This window comes from Mustelus asterias, chromosome 6, assembly GCF_964213995.1.
Source record: "Mustelus asterias chromosome 6, sMusAst1.hap1.1, whole genome shotgun sequence".
NCBI classification, from domain to species: Eukaryota; Metazoa; Chordata; class Chondrichthyes; order Carcharhiniformes; family Triakidae; genus Mustelus; species Mustelus asterias.
Genome location: NC_135806.1, coordinates 125034373 through 125054455, shown reverse-complemented (window position 1 = coordinate 125054455; position 20083 = coordinate 125034373).

The following is a 20083-nucleotide window of genomic DNA, read 5'->3' as shown; positions in this document are numbered from 1 at the left end:
TCCCACCCCCCCCCCCCCACCCCCACCAACCCTCCCTCCGCCCGCCAAGATTCCCGTGGTAGGTGAGACAGGAAAATTCTCCTGTTCGTGTTAGTGTCAGTTTATAATGAGGGCTGAAGTTGAAAAAAGAAGGGTGAAATCAATATTCAAAAGGAAGCTTGTATTTGAAAATGAACTAGTTGTCAGTACATCAGAGCACAAGTTCTTAAAATCAGGTCTATTGTCGGTCAAATTCACAATTTGTAGTGCATTCAATACTGGGCAGAAAATATGATCGTAATGCAGCAATCCAAACTAGAATGAAAACTAAACTTCAGCCACAATCCTGCTTCCGCAGCCCCCCCCCCCCCCCCCCCCCCCCCCCCCCCACCCCCGCCACCCCCACAGTCCTCGGGAAAGGTTCCTCATGAGAACCAATGACTCGTCACTATTGTGAAGTGAATCAACTGCTGGAATAATGACAGTGTGATCATGCTGTCCACCACCATCAATGCAGAAGAAAACCAGCGACTTTGGTATGGCGGGTACCTGCCGTGAATTGTGAATAGCCATACGTCGCTGGCTTTGCTGCTTCTGAGTTAAACTTGCTAAAAGCAGGAGCTCGTTGTCAACCTTTGCATGAGGGTCAAGAAATTGCTGTACTTGCACTTTCAGTACAAATTAATCTTGCTGTAGGTATATGGGACTGCAAATCCATGCTGTAGAGATCGTGTTAATGACGTGATTCATAATCCTTACATGAAACTTAGCCCTGGAGGCCGAGAAATGTTGTGGGAAAAAGTCCAAATTCTCAGCTCACTGCCTGTTGAGAAGATGCGCCTGTGGCACAGTAGTTCGCACTGCTGCCTCGCAGCGCCAGGGAGTGTGGAGTTTGTACACTCTTCCTGTGTCAGTGTGGCTTTCCTCCGGGTGCTCCGGTTTCCTCCCACAGTCCAAAGATGTGCGGGTTAGGTTGATTGGTCGTGCTAAATTGACCTTAGTGTCAGGGGGATTGGCAGGCTGAATGTGTGGGGTTACGGGAATAAGGCCTGGGTGGGATGTGGTCGGTACAGACGCGATGGGCTGAATGGCCTCCTTCTGTGCTGTAGGGATTCAATGTAAAAATCTGTGGGCCAAATTTCTAATCTTGGTGGGACAAAACTTTGTGGTGTGTTATGATGCCAGGTGACCACGTTAAAGCAGATATGCGATATTCAATCATAACAGTAATCTCATTTTCATTATGAAGTTTCTTGCAGGAGGATCATAAAACTAGGCCGTTTAGCCCATTGAGGCAGCTCTGCCATTCAATGATATCATGGCTGGTCTGATTGTGGCCTTAATCCCACTCTCCTGCCTGCCCCCATGACTCTCAACTCCCTTGTCGATCAAAACTCTGTCATAGAGTCATAGAATCCCGACAGTGCAGAACGAGGCCATTCGGCCCATCGGGTCTACACCGACTACAACCCCACCCAGGCCCTATCCCCATAACCCCATGCATTTACCCTAGCTAGCTCGCCTGACACTAAGGGACAATTTAGCATGGCCAAACCACCTAACCCACACATCTTTGGAGCAATGGCCACTGGTTTATAACAAAAACGTTGTCAAAGAATGGGTAAGGTACTATAGTCGATGAAAGGTGCTATCGTACACTTGAGAATTTGGAGAGCTTTGGAGTGGGATTTTCCAGTCACACTTGCCCCAAAAACAGAAAATTCTGCCCGAGGTCAATGGACCTTTGGAAGCTGAAGTGATCCAGCTTCCACTGCTCTCTCTGGAAAGTTTAGCGTTTATTTATTGGTGTCACAAGTAGGCTGTAAAAATCCCCTAGTTGCCACACTCCGGCACCTGTTCGGATACACTGAGGGAGAATTTAGCGTGGCCAATGCACCTAACCAGCACGTCTTTCAGACCATGGGAGAAAACTGGAGTACTCAGAGGAAACCCGTGTCGACATGGGAAGAATGTGCAGACTCCACACAGACAGTGACCCAAGCCGGGAATCAAACCCGGGTCCCTGGACTATGAGGCAGCAGTGCTAACCACTGTGTCACCATGCCACCCCCTGTAAAAGAGACCTCCAAAGACTAATAACTTTCTGAGAGAAAAAAAGTCCTCCTCACTCAGTCTTCAATGGGGGACCCCTTATTTTGAAGCTATAGACACTTGTTCCAGATTCCTCTTCAAAGGGTAACATTCTCTCATCATCAGACCTCTGTCAGGCCCCTTCAGAATCTTATATGTTTCAAGAAGATCACCTCTCATTCTTCGAAGCTCCAATGAACATAGGCCCAACCTACTCAATCTTTCTTTATAAAACAAACACGCCGCATTTAATTTGAAAAACCTTTTAAATGTTACAGTGATCATCTACACATCCTGGACTTTAGATTGTAGTTGATTTCACTTACCTTCTCCTTGGCTTATCAAAATGGCCACAGCATTCAACTTACCTGGTTTATGGAAGACACTGCCACAAGAAAGGGGCGTGTCTTCCTCAGGGTCCATAGTTTTTGCAGTATCCAATGTCTTCAGCTATTTCTTGTTATCATGTGGATTGAAATGAATTGGTTGAGGACTGGCGTCTGTCATGCTGGAGAAGTCAGAAGGAGGCCGAGATGGATCATCCATCTGGCACTTCTGGCTGAAGATTGTCGTGAATGCTTCAGTCTTTTCTTTTACTTAGGTGCTGGGCCCACCCATCTTTGCGGATGGGGATTTTTGTGGAGCCTCCTCCTCCAGTGAGTTATCCAACATCATTCACAGACGAATGTGGCAGGGCTGCAGAGCTTAGATTTGTTCCGTTGGTTGTGGAATTGCTTAGCTCTGTCAATTACCTGCTGCTTACGCTGTTTGTCATGCCAGTAATCCTACGTTGTACCTTCACCAGGTTGACATCTCTGTTTTAGATATGCCTGATGTTGCTCCTGGCATACACTCCTGCACTCTTCATTGAACCAGAGTTGATTCTCCAGCTTGGTGGTAATGGTAGAGTGGGGTATATGCTGGGGCATGAGGTTACAGATGGTGGTTGTGTACAATTCTGCAGCTGTTGATGGCTCACAGTGCCTCGTGATTGCCCAGTTTTCAGTTGCTAGATTTGTTTGAAGTCGATTCCATTTCGCACGTTAGTAGTGCCACACAACACGATGGAAGGCATCCTCAATGTGAAGATGGGCCTTTGTCTCCATATGGACTGCGCAGTTGTCATTCTGACCAATACTGTCATGGACAGATATATCTGTGGCAGGCAGGTTGCTGAGGATGAGATCAAAGTATGTTTTTCCCTTTTGTTGGTTCCCTCATCACCTGCTGCTGTTCTTGGCTAGCAGCTGTGTCCTTCAGGATCAGCCAGCTCAGACTGTCGTGGTACTACTGAGCCACATTTGGTAATGGACAATGAAGACCCCCATTCAGAGTACATTTTGTGTCCTTGCCACCATCCATGCTTCCTCCAAGTGGTATTCAACATGGAGGAGTTCTGATTCATCAGGGAGCGGGCGATATGTGGTAATCAGCAGGAGGTTTCCTTGTCCATATTTGACCTGGTGCCATTAGACTTCATGGAGTCTGGAGTTAACATTGAGGAGTCCTGACTGTATAGCATTGTGCTGTCACCCCTGCTGGGTTTCTCCTGCCGGTGGATCAGGACATACCCAGGGATTGTGATGGTGGTATGTGGGACATTGTCTGTAAGTTATGATTCCATGATTATGACTACATCAGGCTGTTGCTTGAATAATCTGTGAGACAGCTCTATTAATTTTGGCACTAGCTCCCTGATGTTAGTGAGGAGGACATTGCAGGGTCGACAGGGATGGGGGTTTGCCGATGTTGTTTCCGGTTTCTAGGTCAATGCCAGGTGGCCCATCCAGTTCCATTCCTTTTAGATTCTTTAGCGGTTTTAATAGGCCATTAAGAGTCAACCACATTGCTGCGAGTCTGGAGTCACAGGTAGGCCAGACCAGGTGGGGACGGCAGAACTCTTTCCCCTGAAGATATTAATAAACCAGATGGGTTTTTCAGACAATAGTGGTTCCATGATCATCATTAGACTTTCAGTTCCAGATTTTTGTTGAATTCAAATTCCGCCACCCTCTCCAAAGGCAATTCGGAATGGGAAATAAATGCTGACCTAGCCAGTGACACCCACATCTCATAAATTAATTTTAAAATATCCTTGCCTCAAGCTACTTAATGGCATGCCCACGGTTAATTGGCTAGGCAGGAGAGGCAAGCCGCCAGAACAGGGCCATGCTTGACTGACATTTATTGTAGGTTAGCGTCAGTTGCCTTTCACACAGGTAGAGATAACAAAACAGTAAAGGTCACTTGATTAGAACCTGTAACCTACTTGATAAATGTCATCTAAAGGCATATTTACAGTAAGCAGAAGCTTGTACTCGTGTCAGTGCATTCAGAATGTCTTGACTGAAATTTAAGACTATTATAGTAACTTATGGCTGAGGCACTGAGGTCTCTGGTTCTCCCACTTCAGAAGCAGCTGCCTATAATATTCCATTGCTAGTGCAGTGTTCCATATACATTTGTTGTGGCTTTTAATAAGTTTGCACAAAAACCATGGATGTACAAGCACTTGAGACCCATGTCAATTCAGTGACATTAATGACTTATTGAATCCAAGCCACCAGCACTCTGATTAAGTGGCCAGACTTTTCATTCCCGCAAAAGGGTTCCTTATGAAAAGCACAATGGTTTATCAGAATATTAGATTTTCTGCTCACAGAGTACACACTGAGCAATCGCCTTTCATAGCAGTTTCATTTTCTCACTGTGACTGTTGTAAGGATACGGACATCTCTTGGATTGGATTAGGAAAAGGAAAAATAAATAAGATTTAATCTTCAAGAATTTCACAGCTATTTTTAATGTGGTGGGGGGGGGCGGGGGGGGAGAAAGCACTTTGAATTGAAGTTCCTCATGCATGATTGTGTCAGGTAAGAAGTTTGCGTGGATTGTAAAGTTCGTTGCATCTGCGGAATTTTGATTTTAAGAATGAAAGCTAACGATCCCTATATCACGCCGGAGGTTACATTCAGGATTTTCTAATCTATTTATCTGCGCCATTGTGCTCATCTCTCTTGCGAAATACAATTTATCATCAAGTGGTATTAAAACGGTCAAATAATTTTTTTAAAAACACAACCGTGAAATATTGAGATGTCATTCAGATTTGCAGTTGTCTAGAGTAATGCTATTACTGCTGATCTGCTTACTGGCTATTTTACACCACTGATGCATTCGCCCTCTTATTATACTCAGTGTGCACCACAAAAGCTTCCCATTGTGAAATTAAAGTCTGTGTCTAGACCTCATCAGAATTGAGGTCAAGTGGGAAATAAGCAACCGCATTCTCGTCACAAATCACAATTGACTCGAGATTGGTATCAACTTAAAAACCCATCAATATTGATGAAAAGCTTTAAAAACATGCATTTGTCTCGCCTGGGTTGAGTTGTCATTCATAATTCTTTATTCTTGTACCTGTGACTTGTCCTGCTACTTGCACTTTTCTTTCAAAAAAATAATAGTTAACTGTTATTAATAGAGTTGTGCTCAGAGATGTGTTCTTGACGTGTTTGTTTAAAAGGCCGGTCAGGCGGAATCTGGCCATGGGATTAAATTAGATTGTGATGGTGTTGCCACTATATGGTGCTTTTACGACTGGCTGCTTTCTTTGTTGATTGAAGATGTTCTCATTTCGGTTCTCCAGAGAAAACAAAAAAATAGCAGGATGATTGCAACAGCAGCCTGGATGCACCACTTACTACAGAAGCTGATTGAATGGCTTTACTTAGAGGTGCTGCTCATGGGAAACTTGTTGAGTGAGAGCAGTGCATGGAGGGAGCCCTATGATTGTGCTGATTATTAGATATCAATGGCCAGGAACCGTGCCACCTAGGAAGTTCCACATTCTTCACCGTGCCACCTAGGAAGTTCCACATTCTTCACCGTGTCATGGGAGATTCACTTCACTAATGGCCTGGATTTCAAAGAGGTTTGCACAATCACTGGGGCGAATTTTCCTGTTCCGCCCACCACGGGAGTCGCAGCGGGCGATGGAAAGGTCCGTTGACCTTGGAAGGGATTTTTCGGTTTTGATGCGAACGTGGCCAGGAAATGTCGCCATAGAATCCCTACGTTGCAGAAGGGGACCGTTCGGCCCACCACTGCTCTCTGATGGAGCATCCCACCCAGGCCCACCACCCCGCCCTATCCCTGTGATCCCACACATTTTACCATGGCTACTTCTCCCTAGTCTACACGTCTTGGGACACTAAGGGGCAATTTTAGCATTGCTAATCAACCTAACCTGCACATCTTTGGACTGTGGGAGGAAACCGGAGCACCCGGAGGAAACCCACGCAGACATGGGGAGACCGTGCAAATGCCACACAGACAGTCGCCCTAGGCCGGAATTGAACCCGGGTCCCTGGAGCTGTGAGGCAGCAGTGCAAACCACTGTGCCACCGTGTATTGGCCACTGAGCCACAGCAGTGGTCGCTTATTGCTGGCCATTTGGTTATCCCTCTCAGATCGTTGCCTGGTATCGGTGTCTCTGTGTAAATCAACTTGGCTGCCCTGGTTCCTCGAACTTCTGATTGGATGACATGTCTGCTCCCTGGCATTTAATTGACTGGAGCATTGAAGATTGTGGTGGGCATGGCTAAAGCACACAATAAGAAGTCTCACAACACCAGGTTAAAGTCCAACAGGTTTATTTGGTAGCAAATACCATAAGCTTTCGGAGCACAGCTCCTTCGTCAGATGGAGTGGATATCTGTGCATTAGGATATCTGTGCACAGATATCCACTCCATCTGACGAAGGAGCTGTGCTCCGAAAGCTTATGGTATTTGCTACCAAATAAACCTGTTGGACTTTAACCTGGTGTTGTGAGACTTCTTACTGTGCTTACCCCAGTCCAACGCCAGCATCTCCACATCATAAAGCACACAATGCAGTGTCGGAACATGGAAACACCTCCCATTTCCAGTTCATGAGCCCGGGTTGAAAATCCAGCTCCAGAGGTAGAATTTAGACAGGATTGTTGGGGCTGGTGGGCGATGGCAACACCGGAAAATAGGTAAAAAAAAAAAATGGCTTTGTGTCAGTTAAGTGACATCTTCCCATCTCTCTCTGGCTTTCCCAGGGGCACTTTGGTAATGAAATGGGAAACCTGTGGCTGAAGTGGGCAGTCAATTAAGGCTAGTAAAATGCCAATCAACAGCCCTTTTAAGACTTGCAATTGTGACAAAGAATGTGGACAACTCAAATCAGAAAAGCTGGATTCAAGGCAGAGGTGTGAAATTGACATGAAATCATCTGCATAAAAAAGTAGAAAGCTTTAGGTCAACAACAGCCAAAGGTTGGCTCTGACATGAGCATGTCTTGAAGCAAATATATTTAAAAATATTTGTCAAAAGGCAGCCTGATGCTATTTCATTTTGGAGGCATGTACCATACCAAGGCAGGGCTTCTGATCTTAACCTTTTGTAACATTTATAGAACATTTGAAGCTGGCCTGGTGTGCTTTGGAATATTCATGTCTGCAAGTAACAAATGTGTGCATGGTCTGAATACCATCCTGGTTTTCAAGTTGCTACAGAAGATTATTTTCTTTGTTGTAGATTCATCATGGTACAAATTAATGCACACTAAAGATCAGGGGAATTTTGAACACTTCCAGTATTCTTGAACTCCTCAGGTCTCACTCATAATTTGCTTATTGACATTTTGCAGCAATTTCTTTAGAATATACTGATTTGTTTGAGAGCATGTTTCATGGAAAAAAATGTTTTAATACATCTTGCATTCCAAGAGAGGGCACTATGTACATTTGAAGATTAAATTAAACTCTTAAAGGCATGTAATTCTTTCTTGCAATAAAACAGCATACCATCAAACAAATGGACGATGCAATACAGGATTAATCAATGGCCTTCCCTACAGCACAAGGTCAGAAATGGAGATGTTTGTTGATGATTGAATAGTGTCCTGTTCCATTTACAATTCCTCAGCTAATGAATCAGTCCATACCCACAGGCAGCAAGATATAGACAATATTCAGGCTTGTTTTAATGAGCAGCAAGAAACATTTGCACCACGCAAGTGCTAGGCAATGGCCATCCCAACTAAAGATCTTCCGTTAGCTGTCAGTGGAACTGGAATGGAAATAACTTCCACCATCAACACGAGACAGAGTACAGGAATGAGATAGAGAATCTGGTGAACTGGTGCGGCAACAATAATCTCTCCCTCAATGGCAACAAAATGAAGGAGATTGTCATTGACTTCAGGAAGCAGAAAGGAGAAATGCCCCTGTCTACGTCAATGGGGATGAAGTAGAAAGGGTCGAGAGCTTTAGGGTTTTAGGTGTCCAGATCACCAACAACCTGTCCTGGTCCCCCCATGCCGACACTATAGTTAAGAAAGCCCACCAACGCCTCTACTTTCTCAGAAGACTAAGGAAATTTGGCATGTCAGCTACGACTTTCACCAACTTTTACAGATGCACCATAGAAAGCATTTTGTCTGGTTGTATCACAGCTTGGTATGGCTCCTGCTCTGCCCAAGATCGCAGGAAACTGCAAAAGGTCGTGAATGTAGCCCAATCCATCACGCAAACCAGCCTCCCATCCATTGACTCTGTCTCCACTTCCCGATGCCTTGGCAAAAGCAGCCAGCATAATTAAGGACCCCACGCACCCCGGACATTCTCTCTTCCACTTTCTTCCTTCGGGAAAAAGATACAAAAGTCTGAGGTCACGTACCAACCGATTCAAGAACAGCTTCTTCCCTGCTGCTGTCAGACCTTTGAATGGACCTACCTTGCATTAAGTTGCTCTTTCTCTACACCCTAGCTGTGACTGTAACGCTACATTCTGTACTCTCTCATTTCCTTCTCTATGAACGGTATGTTTTGTCCGTATAGTGCGCAAGAAACAATACTTTTCACTGTATGTTAATACATGTGACAATAACAAATCAAATCAAATCAAATCAATATCCTGTGATGCATAGAAACTCAATGGATCAGCCATATACATGTTACCCGAGTAAACAGAGGCTGTATATTCTGAAAGTGAAAATTTATTTATTAGTGTCACAAGAATGTTTACATTAACACTGCAATGAAGTTTTTGTTAAAATCCTCCAGTCACTACACTCCAGTGCCACGGGGAGAACGTGCAAACTCCGCACAGACAGTGACCCAAGCCAAGAATCGAACTCGGGTCCCTGATGCTGTGAGGCAGCAGTTCTAACCACTGTGCCACCGTGCCACCCCTATGGGAAGTTCTGTGGAATTTAATTCATTAAGTTCTGTGGAACTTAATTCATTTTCTGACACCATAAAATCTGCACCATCAAAGGACAAGTTAGAAGTGGAACGGAATAGTCTGCAGCTGTTCAGATGGATGGGGCTACAGCAACACTCAAGAAACTTGACACCATTCAGGACAAGGCAGTTAGTTTGACCATCATCTCATGCCACTGTGCCAAGTCCATGGAATGCACTGTGCCAATGCATCAAGGTTTCTTCCCTCACCTTGGAGGACATTACTACCTTTGGTAGCAAATTGGGTAGCATGGAAATAAGGGCGGCATGGTGGCACAGTACTTAGCACTGCTGCCTCACCGTGCCAGGGACCCGGGTTCAATTCCCGGCTTGGGTCACTATCTGTGCGGAATCTGCGCGTTCTCCCTGTGTCTGCGTGGGTTTCCTCCGGGTGCTCCAGTTTCCTCCCACAGTTCCAAAAACATGCTGGTTAGATGCATTGACCATAATAAATTCTCCCTCAGTGTAGCCGAATAGGCGCCAGAGTGTGGTGACTAGGAGATTTTCACAGTAACTTATTGCAGTGTTAATGTCAGCCTACTTGCAACACTAATAAATAAACTAATAAGCTATCGTGAAGAATGTCCACAATCACTTTCTAGGACAACTAAGGATAGACAACAGGTCAGAAACATCGGGTAAAGTGCATTCAAAATGGCACTAGTTTTGAGAAGTTTTCATAGAATCATAGAAACCCTACAGTACAGAAAGAGGCCATTCGGCCCATCGAGTCTGCACCGACCACAATCCCACCCAGGCCCTACCCCCTATATCCCTACATATTTTACCCGCTAATCCCTTTAATCTACGCATCCCAGGACACTAAGGGGCAATTTTAGCATGGCCAATCAACCTAACCCGCACATCTTTGGACTGTGGGAGGAAACCGGAGCACCCGGAAGAAACCCACGCAGACACGAGGAGAATGTGCAAACTCCACACAGACAGTGACCCAAGCCAGGAATCGAACCCAGGTCCCTGCAGCTGTGAAGCAGCAGTGCTAACCACTGTGTTACCGTGCCGCCCCACAAAGGATCACCTTTGTTTTCTGAAATTTCTGTTCGAGTTCATTTGCACATTCCCGAATGTAAAATCTCACATGGGCCACAACAATCAGGCAGTGTCTTTATTTATCCATTCATGGGATGTGGGCGCAGCCAGCATTCTTGTCCATGCCTAATTGCCCTTGAAAAGGAGATAGTGATCAGCCTCCTTGAACAATGTGCCCATGTGGATTATGGATTTTAGAACATATTTTCTTGAAAAACAGTTTAAAAATGCGCACTAAGATCTCCTGCCATTGGGGTATTTGTGCACGCAGTGGCGCGCAAATACTTTGGCCATTTCATGATCCATTCTGAACTCACAGCATAGGGGAAATACCAGTTGGTCTTTTAAGTGGCTTAAAGTGCTTTTTTCCTGGAATGTGTGAGAGCTTATTAAATGGTACATCTAATGTTAATTGCATGGGAAATGAGTGCTTGTGGGATTTCCTGGCCTCTTCTGGAGGAGCAAGTTGTGCGCTCAGCTAATCCAGTTTAAAGTAAGTGATTTAAGGAATGTAATATTTTGACTTTTCTGGAAGTGAGTGCTTCAAGTTGCATTTTTGATTGCTACCGTCTAAAGTTCTGAATATGGAAAATGTGTGATTGAGGATTTTAGAGCAGGAGGAGGAAGCCAAAATGAGGATGTGAGAATGTGGGTAATTGGGACTGGTTGGGAGGGCATCATGGTGGGCATGGACCGATTGGGCTGAAGGGCCTGTTTCCATACTGTATTGCTATATGACTCTATGACTCTGTGAGAAGGATTGCTTTACACCATAGGTAATTTGCCTATTGAAGCCCTCCTTATTTACCCATGTTCTACATACCCTCAGTTGAGGTTATGTGTGGTCAGTCGCTTTCCCTGGCTGTGATTTATCAGTGAGATAGTAACTAATCTTTGCCATTGTTTTGGAATCTGACTCAAGAGCAACGTCAGCCACGTGGGTGACAGCACCAGTGCCATTCAAAGTCAACACAGCATTCAACATTAACTCCAGCTCTTTCCAATCTCCTTGAGCACTATTGCAACATCAGCCAAACCAAAGTGCATGGCATTCTCAAGCAGGTCTTCAATATATTGCTTGAGAGAGCAAGCACCTCTGGCAGTTTCCATGCAGGAAGCTGACAGCAGAACAAGTGAACGCTGCAATGTTTCCTCATTGCGATACTCCTGAAAGTCAAGGGCATTACTTATGACCACCTTACAGTCATTCACACAACGCCATGGAGTTCATCAATGGACAGACGGCCAGTGATCTTCAGCAGAAGGTCATGCAGATCAGTGCCTGCTTCCTAGTCTACAGTCACGATCATAGAATCCCTACAGTGCAGAAGGGGGCCATTCAGCCAATCGAGTCTGTACTGACTCTCCAACAGAGCATCCCACCAAGGCCCTATCCCCATAAACTCTTCATTTACCTCACTAATCCTCCTAACTTACACATCTTGGGACATTAAGGGGTAATTTAGCATGACCAATCGACCTAACCTGCACACCTTTGGATTGGGGGAGGAAACTGGGGCACCCGGAGGAAACCCACACAGACACGTAGCCTGATCGGCAGTTCCACCACCAACCGCAACTTGCACCTTCAATATCGGAGGATTTCTCAGGTTCTGTAACCTGACAAAAAATGCCCCCAAACAAAAGAAGGAGATTTTAGACAGGTGACCAAAAGCTTGGTTAGATGGATAAGTTTAAAGCTCGGCGTTGAACGCTAGGCATTGAACGAAGAGTAGAGGTGGAAAAGGCCAAAAATAAAGTAAGAGGTAAAGTTTATTTATTAGTCACAGGTAGGCTTACATTAACACTGCAAGGAAGCTACTGTGAAAACCCCCAGTCGCCACACTCTGGAGCCTGTTCAGGTACACTGAGGGAGAATTTAGCATGGTCAATACACCTAACCTGCACATTTTTGGATTGTGGGTGAAAACCGGAGCACTCGGAGGAAACCCACGCAGACACGGGGTGAATGTGCAAACTCCACACAGACAGTGACCCGAGCCAGGAATCGAACCCAGGTCCCTGGCGCTGTGAGGCAGCAGTGCTAATCACTGTGCCACTGTGCCACCCATACATCGCCACAGTTCTCAGAGAAAATGGTGTTGGGGCAGAAAGTGAAGCCTCAGTGGGAGATTCTCTGGATATGACTGGCTAGGAAAAGATTGAACCTGACGTGGGTAGAGCCGTTCTGCTGGAATGCAATTGAGAGACATTGGAGGAGTATAAACAAAATACTGCCGATGCTGGAATCTTAAACAGAAATGGAAAATTCTGGAAAATCTCAGCAAGTCTGACAGCGTCGGTGGAGAGAGAATAGAGCTGACGTTTCAATTCCAGGTAACCCTTTGTCGGACCTGCTGAGATTTTCCAGCATTTTTTGACATTGGAGGGGTATGGCTGCAGATGTATCGAAAAAGGTGAGCAGTGATTCTGCACGACAGCTACGGTCACGGGATCTAATTTGCAAATCTGATTCGGGTAATTTCAGCACAATGGCAAAAGCCGGATTGGTGAATTTCAAGCATTGATCTGCGGAAAAGATTAGGATTTACGAGGCAATGGGTACATTCAAGGACTTTGCGGAGCAAAGGAGGTTTGGAGATGGAGCAATGGTTGGCAATCATGGACGGGTCAAGGGTGGCTTTTTTTACTTAATTTAACTACCACCAATTACACGCCTTCATCAAAAACGTAAGTGTTGGTGACTCACAATAAAAGCAAACTGCTGCTCGCGATAGAATCTAAGTGCAACTGTAACTTAATTGCATCCCAGTATTTCAGTGATAGCTGAGTTTTTATTAGTGACATAATAACAGGAGCTCTGTTCAATATCCGAGATTACATTGTGGACTTGGGAAGGTTAAGTCCTGTCTTTATTCAACTTATCATTGGAGGGTACCCAGTAATAAAGCTGCTGCTTGGTGATGTGAGCATAAAATGATACAACCACTTTCCCTGAGTAGCTGGAGGTGGCTTCAGGCTGTTAGGCTTTCATGTGGGTATCTGCGGTAGGTCACTGACCATGTTTGTGGTCGTGTTTTTTTTTCAATACATTAGGTAAACCTGAAATCAATTTATTTTTTCAGGGATTATACTCTATCCGCAAACAAATGCTGTCATATTTGTACAGTCTCTGCTTCTCGGAAAACTGTGATCAACTACAACTTACATTCTTAAACTTAATCTGTAAAAGTCTCTTGAGCCTTCCAACTATTAACATATCAAAAACATTTCGCTTTAACTCAGCATAAATATGTTGAAGTTTCACATCACAGAGAATCCTCTTTTAAGTGGCATAACCAAAGAAATGTGGACCACTTTTCAAAGATTTGTATTCAATTAAACTGCTATTATTGAAACAGTAATTGTTTGATTCGAAGCTGCTGAGATGAAGTCCTTTCATTCTTAGTTCAGTATTTTCAGAGCAGGACTCATGTTTAGAAATGTATTTATAGTTGTAGCATTCATATAGAAAAAATGGACGAACGGAACAAGGATATTTCTTCCAAGGCACTATTCAACCTGACCTTGAAATACAATGCCAGCTCCGATGGACGAAATAAATCATGTGAGCTGCTATAGAGGCGGTAGACAACAGTTTTTAGTTCATTCGCATGGTTATGCAGGGCGGAATTTTATGAACAATATTCTAATTGCTAAACGAGTGAGAAAATGGAAGTTTTTTAAGGTGAGTTTAAAAAAATAGAAATCTTATGGACCCCCACCCCCGAGTGATCTGGTTCACTAATGTTCTTTAGGGAAGGAAATCTGCCGTCCTTACCTGGTCTGGCCTACATGTGACTCCAGAGCCACAGCAATGCGGTTGACTCTCAACTGACTCTCAACTTGACTCACAACAAGGGTTGGGCAATAAATGCTGACCAGCCAACGACGCCCATATCCCACGAATGAATAAAAAAAATGACCTCCTTCGACACTGTTGGGATTCTGAGTCTATGGGCCCTATTTTACCATCAGGTTGCATCCGCTTTTGGGCGTGAACACTTGGTAAAGTCGGGTTTGAGGCGAGTACCGCAATCCGCGACTGCCTCCGCGCCCGTTCCCCCTTTACCAAGCGCTTAAAATGGCCGTGATCGGGACCACGCCTGAAATGGGCACAACGGCAATTTAAATGCATTTGCAGGATTAAAATTGACTTAATGGTCTGGACACCCAAACTTACCGGCATTTCCCCCTTTACCACCGCGTTCACCCGTCCAGATTCGGTGCGAAACAGGCGTGGTCCGTAACAGTCCGATTCAGGCGCTCCAGCTTTTGAGGAGGTAAGTTCGGAGCTTCCGGCAGCTCTCTGACTCAGATTGGTGATGGGGAGGGTGGCGGGGGGGGGGGGGGGGGGGTGGTGGGGGCGGGTAGAAGGATGGAGGCGGGTCAGATGGCTCTCTGATGGGGGGGAGGAGGGAAGCGGGTCAGATGGCTCTCTGGTGGGGGGGGCTGCTGGGGGATCCGCTGCCACACTGTGTGCAATTGGTGGGGGGGAAAGGGGGGTCCGCTGCCACTCTGTGTGCGATCGGTAAGGGGGAAAGGGGGGGCAGGGGGCCACGATCGGTCTGGATAGCAGGGTGGGGAGATAAGGAGGACAGTTATGTTCTGGGGGTGGGAAATGTCTGTGGGGGCCAGGAAGGAGGCATTATCCGGTCCGGGAGCGATGTGGCAGGGCAGCGTCTTTCTATTTTTTTTTACTGTGCATGTGCAGTTGAAGGCTCCAATCGGAGCTGCAGCATTTCGCGCATGATGAGCCCCGCCCACAGGCTTCTGCAGTGCGATTCAGAATTGCTGCTATTTTTTTAGGCAGAGTGCGAATGGGGGCGCCAGAAAACAGGTCTAAAGGTCGGTTCTGAAACACTCCCAGATTCAGCACTTGGAATCAAAATGGTAAAATCGGGCCCGATGAGTCTATGAGATCAGCCATGATGGTATTGAATGGTGAGGCAGGCTTGAAGGGCCTGGTGGCCGACTCCTGCTTCTATTTCTGGGGGGCGATTCTCCCAGCCCGCTGTGCTGCTCTAGCAATGCAATGGACCGGGAGACGCGTGGAGGCTGTTTAGTGGGCTCCCAGTTGGGCGCCACGGCCTCTGCGCGTCTCCGGCTCCACGTTTTTTCGAGTAATCAACTCCATACAGGAAATAGGCGCAGAGCTGATTTAAATATATAAATTTCAATTTGCCTACCACTAACAGACCCGGGACTGAAGTCTCAAGGCCCCGCTAGCACCTACCCCATCCCCGCCAGGTCTGGGTCACTGCAGTGGGGTTTACAACTGTTCCCCTGCTAGAGGGAATAGAGGCCATGCTGACCCCCCCCAAGGAGATCGAGGGTAGGGTGGGGTGTTCCCTGGGAAGTGTCTGCATGGCAGTGCCAGCCTGGCCCCAGGCACTGCCCACTAGGCATTGGGCAGTGCCAAGGGGGCGGGAGCAGTGGAGGCGAGGCCAGTTGTGGCAGGGCCTATAGGGGTCTCATTGGTGAGGGTGAGGGGACCCTTGCCACTCTGCAAAGGGATCAATGGCAGAGGGAGGGAGGATGACAATTGGGGCTGGCCATCTGGGTTGTGGGTTGCCAGGAAGTGAGGGGGACACCGGGACTGCCCGGGGGGAGGGCGGGGGGGGTGGGGGGCAGTCAGGGAGATTGAGGTTGCTGAGGGATTGGGGGGGAGACAACATTGAGGCTGGCCCGGATAGGTCTGGGAGGCCAACGATCTGGGATGGGGCGTGTCAGAGGCACAGCAATGCGGGGTCGCGGCCAACGATCGAGCTAGCCAGCAATCGGGAGGCTGGCAGTGCAGGGCCACTGCGCATGCGCTGATCTCGGCGCTGACAAATCAGTGCATGCGCAGTGGCCCGCTCTGCGCTATGCTGCTGGCCTCTCCAGCGGGAAATCCACAGATTTTCAGTGTGAATCACTCTAGGGCACTCTGCAGTGCTCAGAGAGTGAGAGTTTCATTCTGAAAATCCCGCTAAAATATTTGGCAGAAGTTACTCCATTCTTAACGCAAATTCAGCACTTAGATTTTTTTGGGGAAAATTGCCCCCTTGTGTTCGACACTTTTCCCCCCTCTTGTACCCGACGGATCTGCAGGTAACTGGTGGCAAGAGTTTTAAAACCCCTTTGATTCCTTTAAATTGTGCCTTGTGTTGCCTGGCACTTTCTGCCGTGATCCTGCCACTTTGCAAACTTCTCCTTGGCGCAAAATTGTAGGACTACAACTCATTTATATTCATTTAATTTGTGTTTACTTGTCTGTTCATTCATTCGTGTCAATTACCAATGGTTCTAAGCACCAAACCAGAGGGAGGAATTACAAGATTAACACACCAGGGAAAGTCTTTTGTCAATAAATGTTTTTGAATTGTTTTTAAATGGCGCAATTTTAGCACATTGGCCCTCTCCCAAATGCATATTATTTAAAGCCTTTCAGAGAGAGGAACACTGCAAAGCAGACTTCAAATCCAGCACAATGCTGATTGTAGTCACCACACTCTTGAAATCAGCTTCTTGAGCAAAATACCAACCGAGGAATGATTTTCTTTTTACATTTTATTTTGTTTGATACGATGTGAATGCCAAACGTGAGATAAACAGACCTTTCAGTATTGTAGCACTGGGTGATACACTCTATGGAAGAAAGTACAAAAGACAGCTTTTGCAAGATGGTAGTAAATTCCTGCATGATAACGTCTTGCTGCCCCACAATAACACCGATTCTACTGGGAACATACAACCATGGACTCCCTCTCCAATACTGACTGCACCTTCCAAAGGGAATGACTGGGTGAGTGACAAAAATTCAACCAGATTCACCAGGTAAGGTCACGTCTTCACCTTGATGATGTGGAAGTTTTCTTCCCTCTCTTGGTGATTGAGAATTCCGAACATCGTTTCACATTGCAGTTGGTTAGAAGTAAAAAATAAATGACCTTGTGCAATCTTAATAAGTTGGTTTTTGCTCTCACTAACATTGTAAACAGGAGCAGTGGGTGTTCTGATGCTATTGCTGTGATTGAGTCAGAAGTTTTTCAATATCTCTGTTAAAAATAGCACATTATTATGCCAAAAACATCCACGGTGCTTCAATCAACAACTTACAAAATAGACAAACACAGCATTTTGAAACCAGTGAGTTCCCATTAATAGCAATTGAATAAATAACCATTAAGTGTCTGCTTTTGTAGATTTGTTGAGAGAGAATGGGTGATCAAACAGCATCCTGCACGCTTCCCCTTAACGCCACACAGATCCCTCAATTTCAAACCCTACGGGTGGAATTTAAGGGTTACTTCGGCTGGTGGAATTTCCTGACCCCCACTGAACAAAGAACAAAGAACAGTACAGCACAGGAACAGGTCCATCGGCCCTCCAAGCCTGCGCCGATCGTGATACCTGCCTAAATCAAAACTGTATGCACTTACGGAGCCTGTATCCTTCCATTCCCACCCTATTCATGTATTCGTCTAGTTGCCCCTTAAATGTCACTATCATATCTGCTCCCATCACTTCCCCGGGCAGCGCATTCCAGACATTCACCACCCTCTGAGTTAAAAAATGTGCCTCGCACATCTCCTCTAAACTTTTCCCCACGCAGCTTAAACCTATGTCCCCTGGTGCTTCACCCTTCTACCCTAGGAAAGAGTATCTGACTGTCCACTCTGCCCGTGCCACTCATAATCTTGTAAACCTCTATCAGGTCGATGAACTTTTGAATGGCTCACCACATTTTACACCCTCACCGTGCTAATACCACAAAATTCTGCCCAATGCACATGGATTCCAAAGTCTCAAAGGTAGGGGAGTCTAAAACTAGAGGGCCTAGGTATAAGGTGAGAGGGGAAAGATGCAAAAGGGTCCAGAGGGGCAATATTTTCATACAGAGGGTAGTGAGTGTCTGGAATAAACTGCCAAAGGCAGTAGTAGAGGCGGGTACAATTTTATCTTTTAAAAAGCGTTTAGACAGTTACATGGGTAAGATGGGTATAGAGGGATTTGGACAAAACGTGGGCAATTGGGACTGGCTTAGAGGTCAAAAAAAGGGGCGGCATGGACAAGTTGGGCCGAAGGGCCTGTTTCTGTGCTGTGAACCTCTATGACTCTATGACTCATTGTTATACTAACAACCATTATATCTGTGGAAATGATTATATAAAATAAATTATCAGTTACTTCCTCATTTACTTGACATTGTAAGATATCCACTCAGCAGCTCTGCTACAGATTCCAAGCGCTCCCACGCCACCATCTGGTTGGTGATCAGCTGCTGGACTACCCACCCTAGTCCTAGGAATTTCAGGATCAATGGTGTCATAAAGACCACAGAGATCCCAGAACAGCATAGTGTCTCACAGCGCCAGGGAGCCATGTTCAATTCCAACCTTGGGTGACTGTCTGTGTGGAGTTTGCACATTCTCCCCGCATCTGCATGGGTTTCCTCCGGGTGCTCCAGTTTCCTCCCACAGTCCAAAGATGTGCAGGTTAGGTGGATTAGCCATGCTAAAGTTTTTTACCCAGAAGGTGGTGGGTGCCTGGAACTCGCTGCCAGGGAAGGTAGTGGAAGTAGATACAACAGTGACTTTTAAGGGGCGTCTTGACAAATACATGAATAAGATGGGAATAGAGGGATATGGGCCCGAGAAGGGTCGGGGGTTTTAGTTCAGTTGGGCAGCATGGTCGGTGCAGGCTTGGAGGGCCAATGGGCCTGTTCCTGTGCTGTAATTTTTTTTGTTCTTTGTTCTAAATTGCCCCTTAGTGTCCCAAGATGTGTAGGATGGGTGGATTAACCATGGTAATTATGTGAAGGTACGGGGGTGGGCCTGAGTAGGGTGCTCTTCAGAGATTCGATGCAGACTCAATGGGCCAAATGGCCTCCTTCGACACTGTAGGGACGCTATGGTTCCATGGTTGTTTCAGAATAGTGCACAAAATGGTAACTGTAAGCTTCTAATCTGGGCCGGAGATCTCGTGTGCCCGACTACAACGACCAGTGAGAACAGAGAATTTGACACTCAGCCAATTCTCCATTCGCAGCAACAGGACCGGATAATCCTCGCCGTGGGCAAAATCGGAGAATTACGGTCTGGATAACCCCAGCCGCGGGCGAGGTCGGAGAATTCCGGCCCAGACCTCCATCTTTTGAACAACATTACTTTCTCTATTGGCTTCTTTTACAACCTTTTGAAAAAAGTGCTCAGTTTGAATTTCCTGCACCCATGATTTACACCTCGTGACAGCCCTCTTCAGATGTTCATTTAATTGAGAAGGTTGGAAGCACCACTTAGAAAGATGGAATAACAACATTAGAATCCATGTTTCGTTAAGACTCTTTTAGACTCTTTTCAATCATAAATATTCAAACAACTGAGCACTCATGCAATGTCAATACTCAATAATGGAGTGTGACCAGAATTAGTAAACTATGGATCAGCTCATCAAATGTTGTTTACAGTGTTTCAAACACTTGGTATAATATTGGTTTGTGTGCAAACTGGTGAAATGTATCGGTGTATTTCTGCAGTCATCACTTTGTTTCCAGGTCTTGATTAATTATTGGGGTGTACAAGATGTTTTGTGTCCACCCGTCCAATTCCTACTTGTCAAATGAGACAAGATGCAGTCTATAAATATGGGTAGAATTGACTCCTGTCAATCATCTTGAAGAAAGATAATAAGGCCTGTGATTGTA